The 14,107-nt window shown below is 47.3% G+C and overlaps 1 long non-coding RNA gene across 1 annotated transcript; it reads right to left on the bottom strand.

Moving 5' to 3' along the window:
• Positions 1–5,303: 5,303 nt before the first annotated feature.
• LOC144146184 (uncharacterized) lies at positions 5,304–8,063 on the bottom strand. Its single transcript, XR_013317675.1, has 3 exons — positions 7,910–8,063; positions 6,407–6,534; positions 5,304–5,728 (listed from the first exon to the last, which is right to left on the bottom strand). It is a non-coding gene; the product is annotated as an uncharacterized LOC144146184 (long non-coding RNA).
• Positions 8,064–14,107: the final 6,044 nt, after the last annotated feature.

The following is a 14,107-nucleotide window of genomic DNA, read 5'->3' as shown; positions in this document are numbered from 1 at the left end:
GAACGCCCTCCGCGTACCCGCAGACGCCCAAATGTCATGCGCTTTTCCCCCATATTTGGAGCTTGTCTCTCTCATGCCTGTATCGTAAAAAGCGTGCTCACACCAGGCCAAGGGTCTGTTCATTCTGGTCTGTGCCCAATGCCTGCAAGCAGCACGCCAACGAGAACTCGCTAGCGCGCCAGTGCCAGCCTGCGCGCGTTTTGTGAACTAGTTCGTGGAGCCATGAACGTTGCGGCCCAAAAAAAGGTGAACTCAATATAGAAAACATCGGCGAAAAACGAAAAAGTTAACTTACAAAAAAAAAAAGCACGTATCCGCGGGGATTCGAACTCGTAACTTGCAAAATACTTGCGATGGCATACCTAGCAACCAAGACCGCTCGGCCACGGTGCGGGCTCCGCTGACATTGGTAATATAGGGTATATATTGTACAACCCGTTTACACTTTTATTAGTTTTGGCATTTCAAGCAGCTTATGTGACTATTTGTTGTATTGCGCTCGTGCAGTAAGCGTCGCCCGAGTTTCCACAATAGCTCACGTCTAGCAATTGCATTTCGTAGACGGAAAAGCGTTCGCAGATGCGTAGTCGTGCTGCTGACCGCTGTGCTTGTTCGCCCAGCGCAAAAAAGTGCTTCCCGCACCCTAGTTTTACGCTGTACGGTAAAAATATCAGTTGATTTTATTTCCTTAGTACCTATATTGACTTCGCTGACTCTTCTCCCGCCTTCAAGAGGCCTTATATTTTCCTACTGGCATACCAGTCAGCGAAGCGTCGCATGTGCGCTTGTGCAGCACTTGTGTGAAGCGACCTTGACTTGGAGCTAGATACAGTGTACAAACTAACCAAGTAAAGAAAGGCAAATTCTACCATTCACAAACGTGTCCTGGCTTCGTTTCAACTGAGCGAACGAATTGCGACGACCCGTCGGCGGCCGGCGGACGAAACGCTGGGCCGACTGACTCTGAAGGCCGGGATGCCGTGCAGTAGCGCAGCCAATTGCCAGCTTATCCCCTCCTGACGTCACACGAAAACGCCGCAGAAAATGGGCGAGCGTAAAGAGAGGAGGACAGCATTTTCGAATTAATTTTTCTACTAAATAAAATCGCGTAAACGCGCCCAGGGTGGTCGAAACATGGCCTGGGGACTCCGGACTACAATTTGCGCATGTAATCCCGCAATGTTTACATATCACTTCAGTGTCCCTTTAAAGGGACACTGAAGTGAATTTGTCAAGCTCCCGTTTTTGCTTGCACTGCGTAGACTGGCTCAAATTAGCACACTTTTCATCGTTTATCCGGTTGACAAATCGGTAATTATTTTACAAAGCGCGAAAGAAGAAAAACTACCATGCGCGGTTTGCGGCGGCCGCACGAACTAAGGCTGTGACGTTGAGAGGAGGGGCGCCGTGATTGGACGATGCCCAAGGTTAGCAATCAAACAAGTTTCGGTTTCGGTTTCGGTTCTGTAAAACATAACCAATGGCGTTGTTGGATGGGCATTCTCAATATCTCAGTAATCATCGTACCGCGCTTCTGCCATGTTGTTGGCTGTAAAATGCACAAGATAAGCCTCCCAGGACGGCTTGTAGTCGTAGCATTCACTAGCCGAGACCTGCGCAGTGCATGAACGCCCTCCGCGTACCCGCAGACACCCAAATGTCATGCGCTTTTCCCCCATATTTGGAGCTTGCCTCCCTCATGCCTGTATCGTAAAAAGCGTGTTCGCACCAGGCCAAGGGTCTGTTCATTCTGGCCTGTGCCCACTGCCTGCAAGCAGTCGGAGCTTATGGCAACAGCATGCCAACGAGAACTCGCTAGCGCGCCAGTGCCAGCCTGCGCGTGTTTTGTGAACTAGTTCGTGTAGCCATGAACGTTGCGGCCCAAAAAAAGGTGAACACAATATTGAAAACATCGGCGGAAAACAAAAAAGTTAACTTACAAAAAAAAAAGCACGCACCCGCGGGGATTCGAACTCGTGACTTGCAAAACACTTGCGGTTGCACACCTGGCGCCTCAGACCACTGAGCCACGGAGCGGGATGCGAAAGTGGTGGTAATATAGAGTATATATTCTACAACCAGTTTACACTTTTATTTAGTTTTGGCATTTCAAGCAGCTTAGGTGACTACTTGTTGTACTCCGATCGTGCAGTAAGCGTCGCCCGAGTTTCCACAGTAGCTCACGTCTAGCAATTGCATTTCGTAGACGGAAAAGCGCTCGCAGATGCGTAGTCGTGCTGCTGACCGCTGTGCTTGTTCGCCCAGCGCAAAAAAGTGCTTCCCGCGCCCTAGTTTTACGCTGTACGGTAAAAATATCAGTTGATTTTATTTCCTTAGTACCTATATTGACTTCGCTGACATTTCTCCCGCCTTCAAGAGGCCTTATATTTTCCTACTGGCGTACCAGTCAGTGAAGCGTCGCATGTGCGCTTGTGCAGCGCTTGCGTGAAGCGACCTTGACTTGGAGCTAGATACAGCGTACAAACAAACCAAGTAAAGAAAGGCACATTCTTCCATTCACAAACGTGTCCTGGTTTCGTTTCAACTAAGCGAACGAATTGCGACCAAGCAATTTTCTTTAACCTCCTTGATTGCGACGACCCGCCGGCGGCCGGCGGACGAAACGCTGGCCCGACTGACTCTGTCTGAAGGCCGGGGAGCCGTGCAGTACCGCCAGTACCGCAGCCAATTGCCAGCTCATCCCCTCCTGACGTCACACGAAACCGCCACAGAAAATGGGCGAGCGTAAAGAGAGGAGGATAGCATTTTCGAATTAGTTTTTCTACTAAATAAAATCGCGTAAACGCGCCTAGAGTGGTCGAAACATGGCCTGGGGACTCCGGACTACAATTTGCGCTAGTAATCCCGCAATGTTTACATATCACTTCAGTGTCCCTTTAAGCATCCTCTTCGTTAGGCGGAGGAGTGTATAATTTCTCTGTGTAATGTTGGCACGTTCGTGACCCTTCTCGAAATTTGTAACTCCTTTTGCGTTTGGGAATGGACCTCTCACGATAAAAAAATGGCCCCATCGGACAGTCGTGTGTCTCGTAACGCAATGCGCCCTGGTTCAGATCGGTCCACAAGAAGCGTTTCTTTTTTCTTGAAGCGCTTCCACGGTCGTTATCATCCACATAGAATATTGGGTTTCCTGCCGTTCGCTTTCTGCGATGACGGACGAAAAAGTAAGATATAATTTTCTTACGTAGTAAGACTTCGATTTAGAAGCGGTTTACTTGTAGAGGCCTATTCAAATATTTTTTTAAATTGTTTTGTATTCTCTGAACATTGATTATCCATCTCTTAAACTGTCTACAGTGGTTTTTGTAAAGGTGTTTTTCTAGTCGAACGATGTGTGGTTTAGATACACGCGGTAAAATTCTTGCAATTTCTGGCTGTCTGTACAGTGCGCTCTACACTTACAAATTTTAACTCGGAAATTTACTTCTTACATTGCCTAAATGTACCCCGATGCCCATTTGAAGGCGCGTTGAGTGCCTCCCCTCATGAGGGGGAACAAACGCTCGAGGCACACCCTTCTGCATTCTTCACACCTGTTTCCCATCGCTAAAAGACCTTGTACAGCACAGCGTCTTGTTCTCTTTACCAGTCAACCTTACTGTACAAGCCTCAAGGCTGAATGGGGTTCCGCCGTGTAGACACTAGACTATACGGTTCTTCTTAAGTAGACAGTGTCCTCGAAATATTTCTATATTTTCGAAAAAACAGGGACGAGTGGTAAATGCTAGCAGGCCAAACGTCATGGAATTCAAATCGCGGACGCTCGAACAGGCACGTCATTGTGTTGACTGCTGCCTCTATGCTTCTATTTTCTGCTAGTTTATAGCGGGAAACAAGGCCGCTGAATCAATGCAATTGTCATGTGTCAAGGCATCCCCCTCCCCCCGCCCCCGCCCCCCCCCCCCCCCCCCCGAGAGGGGATGCATGAAAACCCCGAAAAATAGAAGAAACCGAAGAAACCAGGAGGCGGCTGGAGCACGTGTGCTTCAAAGAACGAGCCAGGGGGACGCGGCCAGGCCATCGACCATGCCATCCGAGCCTGGGCGGGAGCGGGCCGACTTCGCATCGGCACCGTCATCCTAGGTGCACCACGAACCTCTGTCTTCGTGGCCCCAGCGGCATCAGTCGGGCACCTGCGGCCAACGTCCACGCGCCGTCGACGTTCGTCTCGACGGCCCCGAAAGGCTACGTTCGGGCCCAGCCTACCTGGAACCTCCAGCGGCAGCGGCTACCAGGGGGTAGCCAACGAGGAAGCATGCCGCCGAAGGGATGACCGCGCGCGTCGAACGCCGGCATCAAGGACCTCCAGCGAGAGCGGCTACCAGGGGGTAGCCACAGAGGAAAAAAGTCGGGACGCGCGGAGCCCACGCCGTCCAGCGAGTGACCGCGCATCGAACGCCGGCACCGACGAAACAAGAAGAGGACGGCTACCACCGAGCCGCGGCCACGCAAGGGTGCGACACGTCAGCGCCGACGACCGGGGTAGGCCAGTCCAATAGGGACGCATTCATACGACACAACTAAGGAGTTGTGGTTTAGAGAGATCACCTATAGGGTGATAGAATAAGTTGATTCGGAGTAATTGTGTAGAACTTTATGGTAGAGACTCGTGCGTTAGAGTTGAGTTGTATGTTGGGATTGTTAGTTAGAGATGTGTGTTTATCGTTTGTGTGTAGTTTAATAATTGAGTGCTTTGCGTTAGGGTTTTTGTGTGTGCATTAAAGATATGTTGTTAAACACGTCAACGGCTTCCCTGTGTCCATTGCTCCGAGCTGGTAAAGACCACCCCACCATCGGTTCACGTGACAGCAATTTCAACAGAAACCTTCCCTCACGGTTCTCTACGGGACGATATACGGACAAAGCGAATTGAGTTTATATGAACTGCCGCACAATGGTGAAAATGGCTTTACGGGTTTTTTGCCGAAGATTGGTAGGTGGCGGTCAGCGCACGCCACATATCCAAGCAAGCATAGACAGAAATTGTAGTCTCTTATTTGCAACATTCAATGCAGAACGTTTGCGACTTTTACAGATGTTGCTTGAAATTATGCTTCAAGGAGGGAGACATCTTTTTTTCTCGCATTAATTGTAAGTTTTCTGTCAGCGAGATAGGCATGGACGATGAAAGTTTTTCCTTTACCGGAATGAATACCTAGGCAGGCCTGTTTCTAGCTGAACCCCAATTTCTGCTCTTGAATCGTATCAGGGCACTGAAGAGCAGCTGCAAGGAAAGGTTTGGTTGGATGCCACACCACGAAAATCATCTGTACAAGCAAATATATTATTATTTCCACAGAAATAGCCTTTATTGTCAAATATTGTCAACTCTCTGCCAGTAGACGTCACGGGATCGCTTTATTGAGATTGCCGGAAAGAGGCAAAATACAGCTTAAGCTTTGTTTGAAGTGCTTCTACCTGGTCACAGCAAATTGGGGCAGGTACAAGCAAAATGTTTATACAAAACCTGCAGGGGGAAAACTCCGGGCCGCTACGAAAAGTTCCGCTACTAGATACCACAAATGTTCAGCTTCGATGAATTCCGGTTCAAATAAGGCTGTATGAAATCGCTGACGTAGTGAGAAACCCTTGTTTCTGTCGCTGATGCGTCACGAAGATTGTTGAAGATCCACAAACCCGAGTGAACGAGTCCAAACACTGTCCATGTCCCATTTTTGCCGTGAACCACTGGTCCTCCACTGTCGCCCTAGGTAGTCGAAAATGAGATTTTCTGCGTCGCATTATGAAGCACTGTACAAGGCCTAGTGTATAATTTAAAGTATTATAAATACAAAAAAAGTATCGGGCACAAACCATTAAAAACAATTCGTGCATACTTCCCTTCTTTTAGTTCTGCTAGATAATAAAAATTAGATAACGCTTGTCCTTACTCCCACTGTAGAAAACATAAGTTGCTAATTTGAATTCTTGCAATAATGATAAAATGAGAAATTACAGTGCAATAAGGGCACTGTGGCAATATTATTACATTATGGCTATTGCGATTAATAATAAGGTTAGATAAACGCTACCGTAGCACAATAATTTTGTTTTATATCCTTGTGGTCATGTGGGCGAATTTCATCACGTGTGCGTGTGTTTTTTTAAGATAATCATCGACGTCAAACTCACTTGATCTCATATGACGGTCTGCCGTCGTAGCTCTGCGTGTGCACTTTTCTCGTGTGCAGGTGATTGATCATTTCATTCTGAATCAACACTAAGCAATTGTCACCGATATGTCGTATGGATACGAATGTCTTTCTTGTAGCTTACCAACGGCTAGTTTTTTTTTTTTGTGCACGCACTTCTCACCAAATGGAAGTGAATGGTTCAGCTAGAGCACGCCAATCACGGTAGTTCAACTACCTAAATGGATACTCACTCGTCGATGAATTCCGGTTACACCACGGACACAGATAAATCTGTCCCTGTTAGCTATCGATTTGGAACACGGGACCTCTTGTATCAAGGCTTGTTTTAGTTCGGTGGACTTTTCCTTTCTTGTAGTTGCTGTGGAAAAAATTAAAATCCTTGATTATTAGGCCACATGCAACACTTAAGGCGAAACTGAAAACTAGCAAATCTGTTTCACTTTATCTGAGAGATCGATTTTAAAACTGAAAAGTAGAGGAAGGTAATGCCATATTTTAAATATAATTTGTCACCATTGGCATTATACAACTCTACTGTAAGCGACAAACGCCACTAATAAAACGTGCTGCCTGCTGCACTCAACCAAGGTTACGTGGAGACGCAGGCCACTCTCTAAAAGGCGCAATGAGATTGTTTGTTTTTAAAAATACGGTCCCACAGCCTATTTTGTTTATAAAAAATGATAGCAGTCTCAAGGAGCTAAAATTTAACCGTTGAGGCAATGTGATATTCAGCCTTTAGCAACATGCTCCGAGGTAAAAAACAGCCCGGATGTAGCACCCTTTTATTGCAACCTTGATTTTGTCTCGTCTCTAGCATGGCGTTAGGGAATTTATCTTCCAACTGAGCCGCTGTCTTATTTATTTCCGTACTGGCACTTTCTTTATAGTCGCACTTCTCCTAAAGAAAAAGTTCACCACTGTTTCGACTGCGCATATTACTCCACTGGCCACAAACTCTCTTTAATGCTTTTTTGTGCCTTAATTTACGCATCACCAAGTTGAGGACTACCTAATAAATTCTGCCTACTGGTTGGTACAACTACGCTGTTCCCTAACAAGGCGCTCTTCATAAAACTGTCACCAACGGCTTCACACTGGTTCATCGGGTAATGCAACGTCCGCATTCGTTCTTAGATCATTCCTTGGACAAGACGTCTACTTTGTATTTCCTGAGAAAGTCATGTTACAGCTAGTAAGCGGGTTGTCTTTCCGCACAGTTCTACACACATAAATTAAAATATAGGCCGCCGTGCCACGCCAACCACGTACGGTGCGGGATTTAAACCTTTTTCAGTGTGTACTCACTTAGGTAAAAGGGTCCATCAATCATTCAGTCAGTCATTCAGTCAGCCTGTCTATCGCTCTGTCCGTCACTCGGTTGGCCGCGCGGATGAAAAATTAACGGCCAGCCAGTTTGTCAGTCAGTTGTAAGCGACGAACATATGTTACTTACATCCATTGATGTCTTTCGCTATATCGCAAAGATCGAGTATTTTGCAGTTATACGCGATAGAGGTAATGCGTTAGCGGCGTTCGGCAAAAAAGCGAGCACAACGTGTTTGTGCTTTTAGTTTTTGTCGAAATGATTACATCTTTGGGTGGCGTCATGTTTGAGTGTGTGATGTTGGAAGCTGGGGCGAATTTTTATATACTAATAGCACGAATCAAAGCTGTGTCTTCGCGGCCCTTTGTGTGCCATTAAGCATTGTTGCGGAATATGCATCACTCACATGTGGTACGTCCCCATCCTGTGACGTGGTACGTAGATCCCATTGGCAGTGCTTCGCGATTACTGGGAAGACATACCGGAGATATGGCGTCAGAGAAGTTCACTCGGTCCTTAAGCGTAATGATGGCGATGTCATTCAATCGAGGCAAGCCTCCTTCCATCTATAAATTGGGGAGGGGAAATACAGAAAAAGAAAACTTGAGTGAATTTTTATGTTTTCTTGGAAGCAACAAGTGCAGATTTATATTCTTTTTATACTTTGCACGTGAGGGCAATATCGCAAGAAACATTAAAAGCTCCAATTGGTTTACGGGTTGACACAGCCATGATTTTCTTTGTCAATTTTCTAACGAAGAACTTTTTCAACGTAAGATATAAACCAACTTTGTTAATAGCCGCTAGTAGTTTATTTAGTTGTAGGTGGAGTGTAATGGCCAGGAGGTCCCGAACATTTTCTTTCTCAATGACTCATCGACACTAAAGTATCACTCGAAAGAATGGTTTCCATCGCGAGCTTTCGTGGTCAGAGCAGTCCTCCCGATATCTAGTCATTAGGAGTGTGCGAATATTCAAAAATTTTTGAATATTACTCGAATAATAAATATGATATATTCGTATTCGCTTCGAAAACTATGTATGAAAAATGTTTCGAATATTCGAACGGGTTGGAATAATCGACTATTATCGAATAGTTGGATTTATTAATTAGATTAAGGGGGGACGCGTCTTTCAACTTGGGGAAAAAGGACCACAACATCGTTTTTTCGAAAGCCACATATTCGGCTTCAATGTTTTCTATCCTGCGCATTCGCAAAGTTTTTCCGCGGAAAACCATCGCAAAGTGGCACAATGTCAGCGCAAATGGACGGTGAAAAATTTCAGCGCAAATGGGCGAAAAAACGGCCATTTTCAGAGCGCTGTATCTCCGCAACAGCGCCGCCGATCGCGGCCATTTTGGTACTATTGCTAGTTTTTTTTAAGAACGTTTATTTTGCCACAGGGCATATATATGGGAGAATGAGGTGATGGTGATTAGATGAAAATGAAAATGTTCGCTTCGCGGATGAAGTCAAGGAGTGAACGATGATGTCGCCCATGTATCCATGCGGCCTATGCGGAGGCGTCGTCTATGCGGAGGCCCGTCGCCGCAAGGTGCCGCAGTCTCGTCGGCCCCAAGGCGAGGCAGGACAACAGCAAGTGGTGAAGGTCGGCAATCGCGTCGCTGCGGTGGCACACTGGGCAACCAGGGTTTGTAAAGGAACCTCGGTATTGAGGACAGTGGCAACGTTTATAGATACTTTTTCAGTTTAGGAACTGCGCCTTCTAAAGCGGGCGCTACTTTACCCTAGGCGCTGAGAGGACGCTCCGGTCGCGAGTTGCGCTGTGTCGGCGGCTGCGGCGGCGGCTCCGGCGGCTGCGTTACTGCGTTGACGGCGTGCGCGGCCGGTCCGCTGGGCTCAAAGTTACGGCCGCGGTGTACCGTAAAAACCCGCGTATAATACGAGGTTTTTTTTCCCAATTTTACTATGTACAATTTGTGCCTCGTATTATATGTGGATCCCAAAGTTTTCAGCCGAAAATTTGCACTTTCGGTTTTGGTTTCAGCGGAGGGTGGGCCATCTTGCAGTTGCGGTGAGCTGGCTGCTGCTTCTCTCAGCCAGCGCCATTTTGATTGTTTTGACCACGCGAAGGATCGGCACGTTCACCGCAAGTCTATCACGATATGTTGGGTGCACGAAGGCAGCATTCAGCGGCAATTAAAAGAAAAGTTATTTTATGTGCCAAGACCATCAGGAATTGCGCCGCAGGACGGCAGTTCGGCGTCACCGAAGGCAGCATTCGCGGGTGGAGAAAGCAACTGGTGCTTGACTGGATAAAGTCTGTGTGGTGTCGGCGGCCTGGAGCACTGTTAGGGGTTCCCGTCAGTGGTCGTGTTGGACGCCTTTCGCTGCCACCTGGCTGATTCAGTGAAGAAGTTGTTGCGCGAACCCCGCACCGAACTCATTGTCATTCCAGGAGGAATGACATCCCAGCTGCAACCGCTAGACGTTTGCATCAACAAGCCTTTCAAAGACTGCATCAGGTCCTGCTACCAAGAGTGGATGAGGTCAGGAGACCCGTAAGTGACAGCTACCGAATGGCTGACGCGGGCCTCTCCAGCGGAGCTTTGTGGCTGGATCGCGGATGCGTGGGCCAGCATCCCAGAGGAGCTCGTCAGTCGCTCTTTTAAGAAATGCGGCATCTCGAACGCCCTTGATGGCACTGAGGACCCCTTTCTGTGGGAAGACATTTCCAACAAGGCGACTTCCGGAGACAGCGGCAGCGAACTTGACGATGTCTGAACGGACGTCGGGAGACAGTGCCAGCGAAAACTGAGAATGACTGAAGGGTTGAAGGGTAACTGCAGTGCAAATAAATGTTTTCTGTGCTCTTTACCTCGTATTATATGCGGATGAAAACTTTTTTTCTGATTTTGCTGTCCCCGAATTACACCTCGTATTATACGCGGGTTCGTATTATACGCGGGTTTTTACGGTAGTTGCGTGTCTGCTCTACGAGTTTCTTCTTTTCGCTTGCGTTTGTCTTCACGCTTGCGGGAGAAATTTCTTTCATGTGCTGGTCTTGGTGCAATGTCGACTTGCTTAATTCGCAGTCGACTGTACGAGATTTTCCATCCCACTTTAGCAGTGATGCTTGTGAGGAGGCTGGGCGCATGCATCGTGCATGGGGCTCGTTCCCTTTACAAAATGTACAACTGTGAGGAGAAGGATGGAATGTATATAGCTCATCATGCTAAAGAACTATTATTAAAACAAAATAGAATAGTGAATAGAATAGAAAAACAAAAATTCTTAATGTTGTAATTAACATATAACCGGAAAACATGCGCAATTCAAATCTCACTACAAAACTTCCTAATTTATCCACGATTTCGGGTTAGATTTAACCGCCGAAACGAGTGATTTCTTCGGAACAACAAAGGATACGCGGATGTCTTTCATGAAGAAAGCATGCATTTGCTGCGCATGGCTATCAGGAAATATCATTCGTTCATGCTGCAACGAATTTGCGCGATTCGCATGGCAAGCGAAATCGTGTGCCCATTTGACAGCTGTATACTGCTACGGGAAAATTCATTTAAAATGCTGTCGTTATTATTGGTATTTTATCCCCCTCTAAAAATCACTGGGCGTACGTACACCTCCTTGCATAATAGGCCCGTTTCAAATAAATCACGCACTGGAATAGCTCGGCAACAACGTTGAGCAACTTCCGAGAACAGATATTTCTTTTCGAGTACGCACCCAGAGCTAGCTGGTCACAACTCGAGATGTCGGGGTGGAACGTACGCTACGGGAGGGCCGGTTTTTGCATGATTGCGAAGGAGTCCAAAAGCGAAAAAATTCACCTGACCACCAACCCTACGTAACGTGTTACGCAACGTATTTTATTTTTATTTTTTTCCTGAGGGTTGTTGTATTTCTCTGCCAGTCTTTTTTCTCTCTCGCGCGCGCGGGCGCTGCGTTTGCCCGGCGTTGCACGCTTGCTCCGGCAATTCGACGTTCTTATGTGGTGCTGATTATTCTTCCCGTGCCTGCTCTAGGTTCAAGCGCACCGATCTTTTCTTGCGCGCTGACATCCCGCCGCTCACATGCGGTTTCAGTTATGCTTTCTTTCCGAGCATGGGTGGGCGCACACATATGGTAATTGTGTACATTCTTGGAAGCAAACTGCTACAGTAAACCGAAGGCAATACAAAATGTTTTGCCCCTTGTAGTGGTTCTCCTGAGTCCACTCCTCCAGAAGAGCTGCATACGCGTGCTCCAGTAGGCTGAGTGATTGTGTCTCTACAAGTTTCTTCCTTTCGTTTGCGTTTGTTTTTTTACCCCTGTGCGCGAACCAAGCTTGCCCTTACAGTGCGTTCAGTTGGTGACGCTATTGAACAGTACCGATTTCATCGAGGATTTCGTTGACTCCGTCAATACGCTGTGTTTTCTTTGATGGCTTACCGAAATGCCAACGTGCTCCGCACATGGCTGTACGAGCAGATACCGAAGCAACACTCAGAAGCGTCACTTTTTAGCGCCGCCATCGGATCCATATTTCCCCGCGCGGTCAAAGAGCTAAGGAAAACGCGCAATGTATGTGGACTTCATTTTCTCGAAAAGGACGTTGCGAAGAAGTATAGGTATAATTAACGTAAAGTCGCCGAAATTGACCGGGCTTACACTGAAGGAAGGTGCAGGTTTCGCTATCTTTCCCAACTTTCCCAGCAACTTGTTGAGGAAGCAGACTCGGCGGCCATCTCCCAAAAAGAGAAAGGCAGCGTCTGCGCACAAGCTAGGTGATTACAAAAAGAGAGCACTTGCCTATGGAGCGACAAGAGGAGTTGTTGGTAAGCAGCTGGTAAAATGCTGCCGGATACATTTCCGTAATTTAGACAGCAGAAAGAATTTTAACAACGGACATTCCGTAGTACGCAAAGGCCGTAACAAAACAAACCCTCCATTTCAAAAAGGACGTCTTTTCGTAATTGATACAACCTTCAGAAAAGAAAAAAAAATACTTCGACGAGGAATAGAACCCGCGACGTACGTTGATCGAATGGGCACGACACTCAAGACCACTGCACCACCGCACGAACACTGCACTTGTGCCGAACAACCTGTATAATACATGGTTCTCCACCCTGCGTGAGCCATACATCGGTGTTTAGTACCTGCCTTACGGATTTCCTTGCTGATAAAGTGCGATTTCTTTAATAGCGCTTGTGCAGTAAGGTTCCCTGAAGACCCCACAATAGTTGATCGCCATCAACTCCGCTGTTTCGAGAAAGTGCTCGCAAAAATGTGTGTGACTGGCTGCGACTGCGATTTCGCACTGCGTGAATAGTGCTTGCTGTGCTTTGGTTTTAATCTTTAGGCTAAATACTTCGGCCGATATTGATTTCTTAAGAACTGAATTACCTCCCGCAACTCTGCTTCTGCACGGAAATGACCTTATATTTTCTACAAGTGTGCCGGTCACACACGCATGTGCAGTTTGCAGGTCCGGGGCAGCGACGTCGCCGGAGCGTCATAAAGACAAAATACAGCGCTCGTGTTCAGCGATATGGGCCTCACAGTCCTCACTAAGTTTACTACACTTTAGACACTAATGAAACAGGGCCGCATTCATTACGCCACGAATGTTGTCGGGGCGCAGTTTTAGCTCGTCGATCGATTCCCAACGATCGCGACGAATTATATTTCCTGCAGTTATTAATAAACTGATCTGTTTCTGTTCTGCATCATACAAAGGAAACGCCCGTATTTTTCAAAGCAGAAAAAGATTCCGTTTGACGTGTAACGGAGAGAGCATCCGTATACTGAGGGACGGAGCACACTTCCGTTATATAACGGGTGTTTTCTTTGTTCTGCATCAAAGGGAACACGGCTCTGTTTTATTACGGCCATCTGGTCCGTAATTTGCCCGTAAAATTACGAATTGTTTTACGGTGTGCTGCGCGTTGAAGTATCGCCTGACTGCGCAACCTGGTACGACTGAACGCCAGTAATTGTAATTAATTCCTGTGACTTTAGCTTTAATCTTAATAGCGACCTGACGGGACATATCAGGGGTAAACACAGTATGAGATGTTGCGGTATACGAGTGCCGCGATGCGGGTGAGCCATATCGCTTTTTTGCGCAACGTTTCCCGTGCACTTCGAGTAATCATGCAAACAGGTCTGAGTTAGGAATAAGAACGTGTTGACAGTGTTAAAAATGGACCTTACAGTCGTTGAATTTAAAAGATTGATTATTAAGGGAAAATATTATGCCGCATGTCTCACTCAGCGCTGAAGATACTATCCTCAATCAAGGATCCCCCCCCACATCCAAATTGTATGGACACCACGCCATTCTTCCCTCGAGGGAAACGAGGCGGCACACGCCGCTGCCGGCGCTCTTACATTCCGGGCGTTTTCGGCGACGGAAGAGGACCTTTCTGAACCCTCCATCTATCCCCCGGTCTCTCCCCGATACACTGAAACCTTATATCATTATCGCCAACAGCGGCTTCAATCAACGCCACCTAGAGCAAGGCCGGGATTCTGGTGGGCCTACGTCACCACTTGTCGGGGGTAGTGGGCTGACGCTTCCCGCCGAACGACCTTGAGCGGCCGCGGAATTTTACCGCGGCACGTCCGGACATGCC

The sequence above is a fragment of the Haemaphysalis longicornis genome, unplaced genomic scaffold, assembly GCF_048455015.1.
Source record: "Haemaphysalis longicornis isolate Haplotype H1 unplaced genomic scaffold, Haemaphysalis longicornis Haplotype H1 scaffold_7, whole genome shotgun sequence".
NCBI lineage: Eukaryota > Metazoa > Arthropoda > Arachnida > Ixodida > Ixodidae > Haemaphysalis > Haemaphysalis longicornis.
Note: the sequence above shows the minus strand (reverse complement) of the source record. Positions and strands in the feature narration are given on the sequence as shown.